This window comes from Bos javanicus, chromosome 3 (assembly GCF_032452875.1).
Source record: "Bos javanicus breed banteng chromosome 3, ARS-OSU_banteng_1.0, whole genome shotgun sequence".
Classification (NCBI taxonomy): Eukaryota; Metazoa; Chordata; class Mammalia; order Artiodactyla; family Bovidae; genus Bos; species Bos javanicus.
The window spans coordinates 88239331-88256305 of record NC_083870.1 but is presented as its reverse complement, the minus strand read 5'-3'; the positions used below and the strand labels follow the sequence as shown (position 1 = coordinate 88256305).

The window sequence follows — 16975 nt, the reverse complement described above, 5'->3', positions numbered from 1 at the left end:
CGGTGACAATAGCAGGTGACATGGGCTGAGAAGCAGGCCTGGAGAGATTTGCAGGTCCTGGTAGGGAGACTGGAACTTTATTCCACTATGAAGAGTGACCATCTGTGCTAGAAGGCCTGTGTTCTGTTTCTGGGGCACAGGGCTGTACCACCCTTGCCAGGCTCCCTTGTAGTTAGGTATAGCCATGCCACCTGTGAGCAGAAGATACAGCCAGTGCACCGTAAGTGAACATGGGCCCGTGTACACTCTCCATTCCTGCTGCTTCTTGCTGGCAGGAAGCTCCTGGGATGCCTTTGTGCAGCAGGGGAAGTCAGGGCTCCGCCCACGTGCCCCTGGATCCCTTTATCACTTTCCTGCACGCCAACTCTGGGCGTTCTTTCTCTCCCAAATGCCAGCACCTGCAGCACCTAATCAGTGGACGGCCCTCAGGGTGTCAGAATCCCTCTGCCTGCACACACAGGTTGCTAGAAGTACCTGGGAAGGTACGTCTCCCTAGAGGCAGGCCTTTGCCAATGAATGACAGGCATGGGCTCACATACTCCAGCTCCCATCTTCTGATGGGGCACCTGTGAGGTGGGGGCTATGGCATCTTTAGATCTCCCCTTATAGGGTTAGGCTAAAGTTATCTCCCTGGTACCTTACTTGATATCACACCCTTGATTAATTTCCTTCCACACATGGTCCCATTTCTCCATTTCTATGTCAATTTTTTTTCCCAGGAAAACTTTCTAATAGATCACCTTCATATAAATCCTGGTTTCAGGGTCTGCTTCCAGGAAATGCAACCTAGCTTATCTTTGAAACCATGTGTTAACAAGGTCTGAATGACTCCTTAGAGGTAGCAGGGGCTACCTTGCTGATATATTTGGTCATTTAAGTCACAACTATTGTGTATGAGCTGTTATATATTTTTGGATCCCTTTGCTACAACAGTTAGCCTACCCTAATTATACTGTATCAACTTACAGTTATAAGATAGATAAGTGCTAGAGATGAACAACACAATTAATATAAGTAACACTGCTGTATGCTCTATATAAAAGTTTCTAAGACAGTAGGTTCTAATAGCTTTCATCACAAGGAAATTTTGTTTCCTTTTAATTTTGTATCAATATGGAATGATAGATATTAATTAAACACTGTGGTATATAACATTTCATTACATATGTTAGCCAAAGCATTATACTGAACACCTTAAACATTGCCAAATATCAATTACTCAAAAATTTAGAAGAAAAAATCAAATAAGGCCTTTATATGGAAAATAAATTGGAGGTGGGTAAGAGGCAAAATGAAAAGAGCTCTTGAAAGGTTTTTGTTAAAGTTATAGGAAAGAGGCTTCCGGTTCAAGATGACAGAGCAGAAGGACATGTGCTCATCTCCTCCTGTGAGAGCACCAAAATCACAACTAGCTGTTGAATAATTGTTGACAGAAGGACACTGGAATCCACCAAAAAAAAAAAAAAAAGAATACCCCATATCCAAAAACAAAGAAGCCACAGAAAGCAGGTAGGAGGGGAACAGTCACAATAAAATCAAATCCCAAATCTGTCAGGTGGGTGCACAAACTGGAGAACAATAATATCAAAGCAGTTCTCCAACTGCTGTGAAGATTCTGAACCCCATGTCAGGCTTCCCAGCCTGGGGACCTGACAAAGGAACTGGCCATCCCCAGGGAATCTGACCTTGAAGGCCAGCAGGATTTGATTAGAAGCCTTCCACAGGACGGGGAGAAACAGACTCCAGTCTTGGAGGGCACAAACAAAACCTTGCACGCACCAAGACTCAGGAAAGGAGCAGTGACACCACAGGAGACGGAACCAGAACTGCCTGCGAGTGTCGGAGGGTCTCCTGTGGAGGCGTGGGTGGGCAAGGACTCGCCACGGGGATGGGGCTGGAAGCAGCTTTGTTTCATTTTAAAATTAATTAATTAATTAATTTTTAAAAAGTACAGGAGAGAACTGATTGTGAATTCTTAGACTTGGACAGGGGAAGTGAATGTGGACATTCTAGGATACACTTTGGAGATGAAAAAGGGATTGGATGCTGATGGATTTGATGTGAGAATGGAAGAGTGGAAGGAATCCAGAAGGACTCTTAGGGTTTGGTTTGGTGATGAAAAACATGACCAATCATCAAGGAAACACTAAGAAAAACCACAATGAGGTATCACCTCTTACCTGTTAGAATGGCCATCATCAAAGAGAAATGTTGCTGAGGATGTGGAGGAAAGGGAGCTTTGATATACTGTTGGTGGGAATGTAAATTGTTGCAGACACTGTGGAAAACAGTGTAGAAATTGCTTTAAAAAAAAAAAGCCAGAATTACCATATGACCCAGAAACCTTGCTCCTGGGTATATATCTTAAAAAAAAGCACAAATTCAAAATGATACATGCACCTCAATGTTCTCAGCAGTATTATTTACAGTTGCCAAGATATGAAAGTAACCTAAGTATCCATCAGCCAATGAATGGATAAAGAAGATGTGATATATACATATACATACATATATACAAAGAGTACACAGTCGTAGAAAAGAATTTTTTTCCATATTCAGCAATGTGGATGGACTTGGAGGACATTATGCTTGGTGAAATAAATCAGAGAAAAGACAAATGGTATGTGATGTCACTTACATGTGAAATCTAAAAAACACAACAAACTAGTGAATGTAACAAAAAGAAGCAGACTCACAGATAGAGAGACCAAACTAGTGGTTACCAGTAGTGGGGAGGGGCAATACAGGAGTGGGGAGTGAGAGAAACAAACTGTTGGATATAAGATAGTCTCAAGGATATGTTGTACAAGATGGGATATAGTCAATATTTTGTAATAACTGTAAATGGAAAGTAACTTTTAAAACTGTATAAAAAATAAAAATGAATTAAGACTTTATAAGTGATGTAACTAAAGAACCTCTTAAAGAAGGTGAAAGAGGAGAGTGAAAAAGCTGGCTTAAAACTCAACATTCAAAGAACGAAGATCATGGCATCCAGTCTCATCACCTCATGGCAAATAGATGGGGAAAAAGTAGAAAACAGCTACAGGTTTTATTTTCCTGGGCTCCACAATCACTACGGATGGTGACTGCAGCCACAAAATTTAAAAACTCCTGCTTCTTGGAAGAAAAGCTATGACAAACCTAGACAGCGTATTAAAACAGCAGAGACATCATTTTGCCAACAAAGTCAAAACTATGGTTTTTCCAGTAGTCATGTATGGATGTGAGAGTTGGACCATAAAGAAGGCTGAGTGCTGAAAAATTGTTGCTTTTGAAATATGGTGCTGGAGAAGACTCTTGAGAGTGCCTTGGACTGCAAGGAAATCAAACCAGTCAATCCTAAAGGAAATCAACTCTGAATATTTATTGGAAACTGAAGCTTCATTGATGCTGAAGCTGAAACTCCAATCCTTTGGCCATCTTTTGGGAAGAGCTGACTCACTGGAAAAGACCCTGATGCAGGGAAAGATTGGGGGCAAGAGGGGAAGAGGATGACAGAGAATGAGATGGTTGCATGGCATCAGCAACTCATGGACATGAGTTTGAGCAGACTCTGGGAGATAGTGAAGGGCAGGGAAGCCTGCAATTCATGGGGTCACAAAGAGTCAGACACGACTCAGCAGCTGAACAACAACAAAGTGATATACAGATCATCTTGGTCTAAGTATTTGTACAGTAAGCCTATAATTGGATCTCCTGTTGCGCTATCTTAGTTCATCTTAATTTTTCTTTCTTTTCCAAAGTAATAAAAAAAAAAGAAGAAAGTGTGAATCAGGGGTACCAACCAAGGACTCATCTTTGACTGTGATCCCTCACCTGGCTTTCCTCTCACCTAGGTTAGCAAGCTCTCTTTTACCAAAACCACTGTTTGCAAATGGCACATGAAGAGAGACTTACCCTGATGGGGTGTTACTGAGGAACGAGGATTTGCAAACAGGGTATGAACTAGGACCCTTGCATTCTGGGAGAGCAAGTTTCACATCAGAATCTGTAGGGTGTGCAAGGATGATCCAGACAGTTTCTGCTTCCAAGGAGAAAATGTCCAGCTAAAAAGATGAGGCATACTCTTCTCCTACCTCACAGTTTAATATGTATATTAAGTGAAAGTTCCCCCTTTTTGGTCAGAAGACAAAAAGATCCTTTGAAGCTTAATTTCAATGTCTTCAGTTCCCTGCCCCTTCTCAGGCACCACAAAGACCACTGTACATTCAGGTCTGTCTTACTGGCCTACCTGTCCCTGCTTGCCTTCCTCCTTCCTACCTGAGCATCCTCTGAGGGCCTCTCACAGCATCCCCCACTGAGCCCTTGTCCTATTAATCATGTCCTGTTTTCTGTATTTCTGATGTTTTGACATCTGAGGTTTCGACATATATATATTTGTTATTGTTGTTTAGTCACTAAGTCATGTCCAGCTCTTTTGTGACCCGCATGGACTGTAGCTTGCCAGATTCCTCATTCCATGGGATTTTCCAGGCAAGAATACTAGAGTAGGTTTCCATTTCCTCCTCCAAGGGATTTTCCTGCCCCAGGGATCAAACTCACATCTCTTGCATTGGGAGGCAGATTCTTTACTACTGAGCCACCAAGGAAGCCCTGATATATATTAATGTTTGCTTAACCTAGAGCTAACACACAGCTTTCCCACAGTGCACTTTTCAAATGCAAACCAACCAATCCAGACCTTATACCTCCAACCTCTAACAACCCAGGCCACTAACTACCTGCCTTAACCAACCCAAGGCCAGGTACCAGACAACTAGGGACAGCCCCTATGCCCCAGCTGCTGCTGCTGCTGCTAAGTTACTTCAGTCGTGTCCGACTCTGTGTGACCCCATAGACGGCAGCCCACGAGGCTCCGCCGTCCTTGGGATTCTCCAGGCAAAAACACTGGAGTGGGTTGCCATTTCCTTCTCCAATGCATGAAAGTGAAAAGTGAAAGTGAAGTCACTCAGTCATGTCCGACTCTTAGCGACCCCATGGACTGCAGCCCACCAGGCTCCTCTGTCCGTGGGATTTTCCAGGCAAGAGTACTGGAGTGGGGTGCCATTGCCTTCTCCCTATGCCCCAGAACTCACTGAAACTAATCAAACTAGCCAATCCTAAACCTGTTTACCCTGCCTCTTGTTCTTTCCTATGGAAACCACAATAGAAGTTTTTGCCCAAATTTTCCCACCTCTCCCTCTGCATCCTGCCTAAGTATGGAGAACCATGCCTGGACCCCATGATGCTGATGCGGTATGTCTCCTCTTATTGGGATCTGAGGGTAACAAACTATATTGATGACAACTGTCTCCTGTTTGGGTGGCTTTGCCGTACCTAAATAATAAACACACAGTATCAGGTCTATAATAAAATCTTTATCTTAAAACGAGTGCCCCCAACTCAGAGCCCTCTATCCCCTGCCAGGTCCCCCATAGCCTACAGAAATTTAGTGTCTGAGACTCATGACTCTGTCCTGGCCCCTTCTCTGGAACCTGCAAGGGGCAGTGCAGCCAGTAGTGAAGGACACAGATTTTCGAGTCAGGATGACCAGGGGAAGGTTCTCTCACTTCTCTGTACTGCACCTTCCTTTTCCTCATAAAGAGAGAATAAAATTACCCAACTCAAAAAATTACTGAGGGGACTGAATGAGGCAATGAATGTAAAGTGCTTAGAACAGTGCCTTTCATGTAGAAAAATTCAATAACTGTTAGTTATCCCCATTACCAATATTATTAGAGAGCAAAGAGGGCTAGCAAAATTAGCCAAAGGATCTAAAATTGTCCATATTGTTTTACCAAGGCTTTCCACACATGGAACAAGGGGTGGACAGCAGAGAGGAATGATTGCATATTCATAAGCACCTCCAACCAAATTAATTGATAGGGTATGATAGCAATAAAGAGAATTAATTTCCATTTTAATAACTTCACATGCTACATGTTAAGTATAGATCCATATTACCAGTGGTCACACAATTTCCCCTTTGCATCTGTTCCTTGTTGATTATGATGTCAGGAAAGCAAAAGTTAAATCCCTTTTTAAGGAAGAAAAAAAAATCTAATTTAATAACGCTGCAATCCTGTTGAAAGCAGGATTAAATCTTAATAAGGGTGGAAGGATGTTGTGTTTCATGTCTATTCCTCTTGAAGCCCTGGCAACTTGTTCAGGGAGAGAGACCGTGTTGTCAAAAGACTTCACAGCCCAGCCCTGGCCTCAGCTTCCAGCATCCGGAGGCAGCAGAAATCTCTGATGGTGCTGACACTTCTATTTTCACTTTTCCCTTCCTGGTGCTTTTTCTCATTAAAGCAGCTTGATTCTGTAATTTCTACAAGTACAGATGAAGATAAAATGACTCCCAACTTTTATTTTGACCTTATAAAACTATATAATTGGTACAGAACCTTCAGGCTAAATGAGTTTTCCTTTGGATTGAGAACTTGGGTCAGAAAATCCATGAACTTAAAAAATATAGCACATGTCCAAATAGAACTAGCTCAGGAGCCAATATCCTATTTGAATGTATTGAAACTCACATCTAACACCCATCTCACAAAAGTTTAGTTTTTTATTCTTTTTTTCTCTTAAAAATAAACATAACAGCTCAAATGGCAACAAAATGTCTCCATCTCAATTCTTGCCTCTTTCATTGAATCTCATAACTCGCACCAAATCCTCAACATTCAGTGTGAAACTGTCTGAGCTCCTAGGAGTTGCATCTAGACTCTTGCATGATTGTCCCACCTCACCTGCTCCAGCTTTGTCACACCTCTGTACCAGTTAGACAGCACAGTTCCCCAAAGAGACCATGCTAGACCTCAGCTCTGAGTCTTTGCAGATGCCCTCCTGCCTATCTGGAATATTCTCTCTTACTAATCCTTCTGCCATACTTCCACTCCATCTGTAAGAATTGGCTCCAATGTCTTCTCCTCCATGAAGACTTTATGGCCCTCTCCTGATGATCCAGGGCAGATGCTCTAAGCTTTCATGAAATCTTGTGCAAACCTCATTTTATAATCATTAAACTCTACTGCATTGATTTGCTTGTCTCTCATTCCTTGTGGGCTAAGAATACTGAAGATGGAAGTGCCTCTTCTCATCTGTTTCCCTACATAGCATCTGGAATAACACTTGGCCTAGAGCAGGCTCTCAGCATATGTTTGTGGGAATATCTAGTAAGAGCCAAACTTAGACAGTGCTTATTATACATCAGACACTACTTTATATAGTATAACACCTATATCCACTCTTTCAAAACCCCCAACACCCAAGCTATTCTTATCATCACCCTCATGTCACAGTGGCAGAACCTGAGGCTTTGAGGGGTGAAGTAACCTTAGTCCAAAGTCACGCATCTAGCAAGCATCAGAGCACAGAGTGGAAGTGTAGATTCCAGTCCAGGCAGTCTGGCTGTGGAACACAGACCCTTACATTTTACCCCAAGCTGCTCACAAAGAAGGACCTCGATGACAATGTCCCAGGATGGGCAACTAACACTCCTGTAAAGTGCTGAGACCAGACTGGCTTCCTGGTGTCTCCAGACCTGGGAAGACTCAGAGACTGTATCAGGGCTGATAGGGAAAGAATGTTCTGATGGGCTCCACGCAGACAGACAAAGCAAGAAGATGGCCCTGAGGTCTGATTGCTGCATGATATGCCAGATACCTCCATTAACAAAGGGATTTCCATTTCATACCAACCCGCATGCCCTCCAACTGAGGCAGTTTAAATGCCCACATGGTTGGACCTTTGGATGGTTGACAAATAGTAGAAGGTACACATATTCATCCTCATCTGTGAAGGCTCTTATTGTCTTCCAAGGAACAGGCCACCTCTGCCCCAGAGCCCACCTGGGGTCCTGTTACAGGAGACTGCTGGACTGAAGAACATGGAAGTGAAAGTCACTCAGTTGTGTCTGATTCTTTGTGACCCTTGGAATTCTCCAGGCCAGAATACTGGAGTGGGTTCCCTTCTCTAGGGGATCTTCCCAGCCCAGGGATTGAACCCAGGTCTCCTGCATTGCAGGCAGATTCTTTACCAACTGAGCCACATAGGGAGGGGAACAAAATTATAGGGCCAGGGATGGAGAGATGCCAATTTCTTCAGTGTCCCTCAGACAAAAACATGGTCAGACATCTAATCAACCATCATTCTTATGCTCCTATCTGGGCATGCTCAGGCAGGATCAAATTAAGGTAAGTCTCTTAATGGTACCATATTTAATAAATGGAAGCTCTTAAAATACTTTATTTTTAAAACTTCAACTCTTAAAATAGTCAACCAATATTTATTCAATGTCTACAGTGTCCCAAACACTGTGTGAGATACTAGGCAGCCAGAGATGAATAAAATAGAGCAATAACAACCCCATCCCCCCAGTAGCTGCCACTTACTGGCTTCTACCATGTATCATGTCTTCAAAAGTATACCTACTGAGTGACCAGTTTATGCTGGGGCAATGTGTGCATGACACATTGAAAATATACACAAAGGAGGGGGGCGAGGAAAGGGGAGACCACTTTGGAAGCACTGCTGCTGCTGCTGCTGCTAAGTCGCTTCAGTCGTGTCCGACTCTGTGCAACCCCATAGACAGCAGCCCACCAGGCTCCCCCGTCCCTGGGATTCTCCAGGTAAGAACACTGGAGTGGGTTGCCATTTCCTTCTCCAATGCATGAAAGTGAAAGTGAAGTCGCTCAGTCGTGCCCGAGTCTTAGCAACCCCATGGACTGCAGCCTACCAGGCTCCTCCATCCATGAGATTTTCCAGGCAAGAGTACTGGAGTGTGGTGCCATTGCCTTCTCCAAAAGGGAATGATATTTCAGTGGGGATGCATGGGCAAAGGCTAGTCATATGGAAGCATGAAATACTATAGTAGCTCAGTATACCTGAAATTCAGAGGGGGAGCTGGGTGACTCAAGAGGAAGCCAAAATATTCTAAGGAGCTTAGATTTATCTAGAAGTCATGGGTTACCAGTGAGGGGTTATAAGTAAGGAGGAAGAAGGCTTTATAATAATCAGATTTGCATTTCCAAATGAATATTCCATAGCAGAGTGTGGGGTGATGGAACAAGGAGAAATTAGAGGCAGGCATTCTAAGAGGAAAGGAGATGTATGCTAACAGCTGAAATGTGGCCTGTAACATCAGGAAGCAAATTGTATCCATCAAACTCAGTATAAAGGAGTGTATAATGGAAATATGTGCAGATCAAACATCCTGACAACCTATCGTAGAAATACATTCACATTTAGCCACTGTGTGGCTGTTTCCCAACTCTTAACACATGGGTGGTAAGAAGGCAAAAGAGAGACCAAAATTCTCTGTACTGTGTGGGCAGAATTTGTTAGCAACATATCAGTTTCTCCAGGAACACCAAGGGACCTCACGGAGCCAGTGTAAACAGGGGTTCAGGAATTTAATTCAGTATTAGAAAGTGGATCCCTTAAGGTGTTATGAAACCAATATAGGTTATATAGCCCTTCAATTTCCAGTAATTTCCAGTAATTTCAAGGTTCAAAAAATTTAAACTTGGCAGGAAATGCAGGGAGTATACCATCCAATATAAACTCCTCAATTTATGGATCTTGCATTTATTTACCTCTTCTGCTCTCACTCCTTGGAGTACCCTTCTAAATTACACCATCTGACAATACCCTACTTGTCCATAACCCATGAAGTCCTCAAAGCCACTCCCATCCTGAAACCTTCCTTGAATTCCACAAAGAAGGCTGAGTGCCAAAGAATTGATGCTTTTGAAGTGTGGTGTTAGAGAAGACTCTTGAGAGTCCTCCGGACTGCAAGGAGATCAAACCAGTCAATTCTAAAGAAAATCAACCCTGAATATTCATTGGAAGGATTGATGCTGAAGCTGAAATTCCAATTCTTTGGCCACATGATGCAAAGAGCCAATTCATTGAAAAAGACCCTGATGATGGGAAGGATTGAAGGCAGGAGGAGAAGGGAATGACAGAGGATGAGATGGCTGGATAGTATCACTGACTCAATAGACATGAGTTTGAGCAAGCTCTGGGAGATGGTGAAGGACAGGGAAGCTTGGTGTGCTGCTGTCCATGGGGTCACAAAGAGTCAGACATGACTTAGCAATTGAACAACAACAATCATCCCCTCTTTGGAGTTCTAGTAGCATTTATTGACTGACTGTTGATTTCCTCATCTGTAAAGTCAGGTTGCTATTATGCCATAGACTGAGTGCTTGGTGGAGCCAAATAAAATAATTTCAACCTAACTATTTCATAGGGTTGTTAGGTGGGCCAGGCACTTGCCTGTTTGCGTGCATATCTTCTCTCTGTCCTTCATTGTCAAACCTGCCAGGAAACAACACTTTCTGAGCTCCTTGTTCTTGAGTTTCCTAGCCTGTATGACCAGTTTAAGGCATTATGGGGTGACTAAAGAGGATGGGAGGAGGAAAGAGGCCAGGGTACTTCCACCCCCAAGTCTCTTTGCTTCGGTTAGCATCTCTTCCATGGCTCCTCTGTGGTTCTAGCTTCTGAAGGTGACCCAGATCTCTGAGATTTGCTGGCACCACTTTCCCCCTCTGTTCCTCACACCTAAGGATTACAATGGCTTTCTTCCATCACTGATCTCCGGCTTTCCTCAGTCTCTCTCTTTGTCTTCTCAGTTTTTCCATCATCCATGCAACCAACTCCTGCACTGAATTCCTTCTGTTTGAAACACCTGTAGAGATTTCTATTTTATGGCTGGAAACTAACTGATATACTAACCAAAGAGAAAAGGAGTGGAGAAAATAAGTAATATCACTGAAATACTGTGTCAGATTCTTGCTCTGGATGTAAGCGCATAATTTCAGTATAGCATTGTGGTTAATGTTGCAGACTTTTTCAGAGAGAAAACACTTTGCATCTCAGTTCTGACTCATACTAAGTCAATCCCAGTCTCAACTGTACTTGTATAAATTAGGGAGAAGACCAATATCTACATATACAGTTATAAGGATTAGTGATCACATATAAAGCAATTGGAGAAGGACATGGCAACCCACTCCAGTATTCTTGCCTGGAGAATCCCATAGACAGAGGAGCTTGGTGGGTTATAGGCCATAAAGTTGCAAAGAGTCAGACACAACTGAAGCGACTTAAGCACAGCACAACACAGCACAGCCCATTAAGCAAACAGTACAGAACCCAGAACCTGGTACTCAAGTTAGCTATGATTATTAATAACAAATGAATAATAATCCAAATAAAGCCTTGAGGCTGATGTTATTATTCCTCTTGGCATGTAAGGAATTGAGCTTTATAGATATGAAATAATGTCCCCGAGTTTATAGCTAACAGAAAGAGATGCTAGGATGAAAATCCTGACTCCGTGTCTTTGCCTTTTCCACTTTACAGAGTGAGATCACCAATGGAAACAGACTGGAAATTACAAAGGATGTTTCCAGTGTAAAGTGGGGGCTACCTGTCTCTCTAATAATTTACATGTGCTTTAATTTGGAGCAGAGTTTTTGAGGAGCCAAAACCCTGAGGAAGGGTCTCCTGCAGGCAGACCAAGAGCACTGCAGGGAGAGTCAGGGTCAAGGTCAGCAGCGGGACATGCTAACCACTGCAGGGACTACCCCCCCCCCGACACACACACCCCATGATATGCTGGCAGGGGGCCGCGGGGCAGGCTCCCTCTCTCATTACTGCCCTGCTGAGGGGGTAAGGGCTAAAGGACTGTGGGTCCAGGGGGAGAGTTGGCAGCTCCACACAGCTTACTCCTCAGCAGCCAGGCCTGAACCTGTGACCTGAACCCCTCCTGCAAGGCCATTACCCACTCCTGAGATGGCCTGAATTAAGACTCCCTCATTACTGGCCATGCAGATTGTTCCTGGCGATAATGAGGTGGCAAGAGAGGAGACTGTCCTGGGGGAGATGTGGAGTGCCGTGCCTTCGACAGTGGCTAACAGTTCCTAACCTGCCATTTTAGAAAATTTCTTTATAAATTGCCAGGAATAATTTTCTCCAGGGAAACCCTGACCCTTCTCTTTGTCTTTCTTCTCAGACTATGTCCTAAAAGGCGTGTAATTCCACACCCGTTCACCCCCTCCTTCCCTCCCATCTCTGGTTTTCTCTCCACCCTTCCCTGAGTCCTTTTCTCCACTTCTATCTCGCCCCATCCCGCTTTGTATTCTTTTCTCTCTTTTTCCCTTTATTCTTCTATTTCTTCACCTGACATAGCAGCACAAGGTCTGGAACCAAGTATATTAGGGGTTCAAATCCCTGGTAGCTGAGGATTGGGGGCATGTTTATAACCTTTCGGAGCTTCTATTTTCTTATCTGCAAATTGAGACTCAGCATCCCAGGATTGAAGAGGCTTGTAAAGTATGTGGGCACATAACTGGTACAGAATAAACCTGGGCACCATACTGTATTCAGCAAAGCTTTGGTGAATTGAGTCTTTATTACATGTGAAATCCTATGGCAGACACTGGAGGGCAAAACAAGACTTGGTTTCTTCTCCCCAAGGAATTTTCCCATTTTGATACTGATGCAAGCCAGGGAATTTTGGATTTTTAAAAAAGAAAATGAAGATAAAGGTTCTTCCTGTGCTGTGCTGTGCTGAGTCACTCAGTTGTGTCTGAATATCTGTGACCCCATGGACTACAACCTGCCAGGCACTTCTGCCAATGGGGCTTCTCCAGACAATAATACTGGAGTGGGTTGCCATGCTTTCTTCCAGGCAAAAGGTTGTGCCTAATATATATCAAATATCCCAATGGAATACAACAATTTTTTTTTCCTTGAATCCAAGCAAATGAGGGTAAAGGACACCATGGTAACTGCAATATTTATGTAGTCCAAAGCCCTTACTTGGGCTGAAGCCTTGTCCCTCCACAGTATGTGTTTGCAGAAAGAATAACGTTTTTTTCCTACTAATTTTTTTCTAATGTAGGGTTATTAACTACTTGAAATCCCTCTGATCCTAGAAAGAATATAAATAAGGTAACAAACAATGAAACATCAGAGTTTTATTTGCAGTTTTAAAGTTACTACTGAGGTGAATATATTTCCGTATTAGCTTTCAGTTGTACTTTGCTAGTACCTCTGATTTATGATTTTTAACTGGTTACTTTCCATCTGGTATCTTTTCCACCGTATTGTGAGCTTCTGGAGAACAGGACCTGAGGTGTGACTTACCTTTGCATCCTTCGTGCAGTATGATAAAGCATCTCAGACTGAGTGGGTGTCGAATAAAAGTGTTCTTGCCACATGCCAGGCCCCAGTGCTGGGGAGCTCCCAGGAAGACACTCTAAGTCCCATGATGCCTATATTCTGTGGGTCATTCATCACCTGGAAACATATTTGGTGCTAGTGGCCTGAGTCCTAACCCAGCTCTTTCACTTACTGGCTGTGTGATCTTGGGCAAAGTTGCTTCATCTTTCTAAGTCTCACTTTCTTTAGCTATAAAATACAGACATTCTAGATAAGCTCTAAGATCTAATTCTTATAATGACATGATATTTATGCAACATATTTAGGCTGAAAAATTATATTCAAATTTTAGTTATTTTGAAAATGTTGAAAATGTTTATTATTCTATGGGTTGTATACAATATAATACAATAATATTGTATTGTAGACTATGGATTGTATCTGCTGACCAAGAGAAATAAAATGCAGGCATGAATGAGAGCCACATATATAATCTTAAACTTACCAGTAGCCACATTTGAGTAAAAAGTAACAGATGGGGTTAATTTAAACAATATATTTTCTTTATATAACCAAATATTATCATTTTATCAGTGGCATTAATTACACTTAGTTCTCAATAGCCACTTGTGGCCCATGCTGCCACGTTGGAGAGCATGGCATGGAGCGTGGCATGAGGGAAACTGGTCTTTCCTGATGCTGATGCCTGCTGACGGATGTGCCAAATGAGTGACATCTCACAGAATGGATGGGGTGGTGCAGTGGCATCCCCAGCCTGGGTGTCCTGCTAACTGTTCTCACATGTTCAAATCTGAAGATCTTCATGCCGTTCCACTCATGTGAGAAGTATGGGCTCTTCCACTGACATGGTCTCAGGCCAGGAAGTGAATCAGTCCTGTCTCTGTTTGACTTCAAAGTCTAGTCAAAGACTGTTCATCCAGAACAAAGAAAACATAAATTACCTGCACTATTTTCACACTCTCTTTCAATGATAATTATGCTCAGAGTCATTCAGCAGCCACACTGAGAGACTCTCCAGGGCCTTTTAAATCAACAGGGAAAGAAATGATTGTCTGGTATGTTTTGATTCTTTGCAAATTGGTACCAAGCATATGACATACACTGGGGTCTCCTAGGAAATAGGACATTTTGATTTGCTGGAAAAATTCAATTTGGGAATAGTGGGAAGAGCATGGATTTTGGAGTCAGACTTGGATTGGACTCTCAAATGTGTCATTTGCCATGTGACCTTGAGTTTGAAACTTACCATCTACAAGTAGCGGCCACATGGTAGGCTCTGAAGGGTACTAATTCACTTTCTTCCTCTCATTTCCAATTGTGATGAAAAGATTTACACTTTCCAGATTTACACTTAAACAACTCTATATGAAATCACTCTGCAGGCTAAACCAACCCTGTGATTCCAAATGAAAGTTTGAGGTTCCCATAGTGTCAACCATACTCTGTTGGTAACACCTAGGTTTGGTATCTAACACCAAGTGCTTTCCAGGTGGCACTAGTGGTAAAGATCCCACCTGCCAACGCAGGAGATATAAGAGATGTGAGTTTGATCCCTGGGTCAGGAAGATCCTCTGGAGGAGGGCATGGCAACCCACTTCATTATTCTTGCCTGGAGAATCCCATGGACAGAGAAGCCTGGCTGGTGGACTACAGTCCATAGGGTTGCAAAGAGTAGGACACGATGCAAGTGAGTTCGCAAGCACACAATTAAGCAAGGTTTGAGATCTTAACTTTCCATTACCTCACCAAAGCCGGAGTCTCACCTTTATTGCCTGTCATTACTTTCATGTAATACATAATACTGAAGGGAAGAAATACGGAAGGAAGAATAAAGCTGGCTAGAAGTCAGGGCTTCTTGTCAAACATGACCTGCACACCAGCACCATGATGGTCTTTTAAACCACACATCTCCAGGTGTGACGTTATCATCGCCATTTGACAGATAAAGATACTACACCTTACAAAGTTTTCTGAGGTGAGAAGCTGGTCTGTCTGACTTGATGTAGTTAACCTGTGTTATAATCTTGGCTCAGTGATATATCAACTGTAAAGTTTTAAATCCTCAGTCTTCTTTTACATTATTTTACAATCAGTATTAAAACGTCAATTTCATCAATTTTTTTCATAGATCAAAAACACATGGTCTGGGGAACTTCCTTGGTGGTGCAGCGGTTAAGAATCTGCCTTGCAATGCAGGGGACGTGGGTTTGATCCCTGGTCAGGAAACTAAGATCTCACGTGCTGCGGACCAACTAAGCTCGCACAGTGCATCACAACTACTGAGCCCGTGCTCAGGAGCCAGTACACAGCAACTAGGGAAGCTCTCATGCCACAACGAAAGAGCCCACATGCCGCAAACAAGACCTGAGGCAACCTAACCAATTAATTAAATAGTAAACAAATGGTCTATGTAAAGTGGTTGATGAGCAGAATAATTCCAAATAAATTTTAGTTGACTTGCTCCTTCAGGGCTTCCCTGGTGGCTCAGTGGTAAAGAATCCATCCACCTGCAATGCAGCAGACATGGGTTTGATCCCTGAGTCAGGAAGATCGCCTGAAGAAGGGAATGGCTACCCACTCCAGTGTTCTTGCCTGTCTTCCATGGACAGAGGAGGCTGGTGGACTACAGTCCACGGGGTCACGAAAGTCAGACATGACTGAGTGACTAAGTGTGTGCTCATGCACATGTACCACACACACACACACACACACACACACTTTCCCACTAAGAGATAACAGAGAAGCTCCTGTATCTACAAAAAAAAAAAAAAAAATTACTCCTGGCTGAAGACTCTACCAATGCAAAATGTTCTTTCCACTGCTCTCCCCTTCCTCATAATCTTAGGCCACTCATTCTTGGTTCAGTTTTTCTGCTTTAATTCCATCAGGCTTCTCAGTTCCACTGTTTCCTCTGACAGACAGGTATAGGGAGACCAGTTTCTGTATTTGCAAGCACAGACCACAACGTTAATGAGAAGTATTTACATGCCGCAGGTTCAGAAACCCACGATTCCTGACTGCAATGCAGGAAGGGCTGCCTGCAAGGCCGCTGGTTACAGCTAGACATAAAACCCATTATCAGCTCATTGGCTGTTTGGACATAAAACTGCTTGGTCCTGCAAAGATATTTCCCCACTGAGGGGATAAGTTTAATAAGAACCACAGATGACAGTAAAAAGCACATTTATTTCCTATAACCTACAGAAAGTCTTTACTGCATATAGGATAAATAACAAGCCTCTGTGAATTACTTTTCTGCAGTTCCACTGAGGAGGTTTGGGGCAGGGAGCACAGTGGGGAGAAACTGCTGTTTTAAAATCCTGGCCCCAGATCTGAAGAAGCAAAGGAAGATGAGTTTTGCTGAGAGAGAGATTGGCAACCTGCTGTCAAGCAATGGTCCGGCATGGCCACATTCTTGAGGGCATGGGCAGGCTTTCTCCTCAGTGGTAGGTGGCCTAGGGCAAAATTACTAAGCAGTAAGAACATTCTCTTGCCTAATAATTATTTTCAAAACAACAGAATAACCCATCTTTTTACGGGACCCTTATAATCCAATTGGGGAATAAACAAAACAGGGATAAACGTTCCCATTTTATAGATGGGGAAGACTGTTAATGTGAGAGTCCAGGACTTCAGAATGTGCTGCTGTGTCACGTAGGACCCAGTCCTCTGAAGACCATGGGCTTTCCCGTCAGCCCTCTGACCTCACTGCACTCAGTTTCCAGGGAGCTGGATCCTTGCTAACCACACTCCCGTGGGCTCCACCTGCAGTGCCTCCACCCTTGTTCCTTCCTCTACC

The 16975-nt window shown here is 43.2% G+C and overlaps 1 protein-coding gene across 5 annotated transcripts in view; it reads right to left on the bottom strand.

Moving 5' to 3' along the window:
- The window catches only part of DAB1 (DAB adaptor protein 1), a 1337206-nt gene that overhangs the window by 1121589 nt on the left and 198642 nt on the right, over positions 1-16975 (bottom strand). The gene's annotated exons all lie outside the window — the stretch shown is intronic.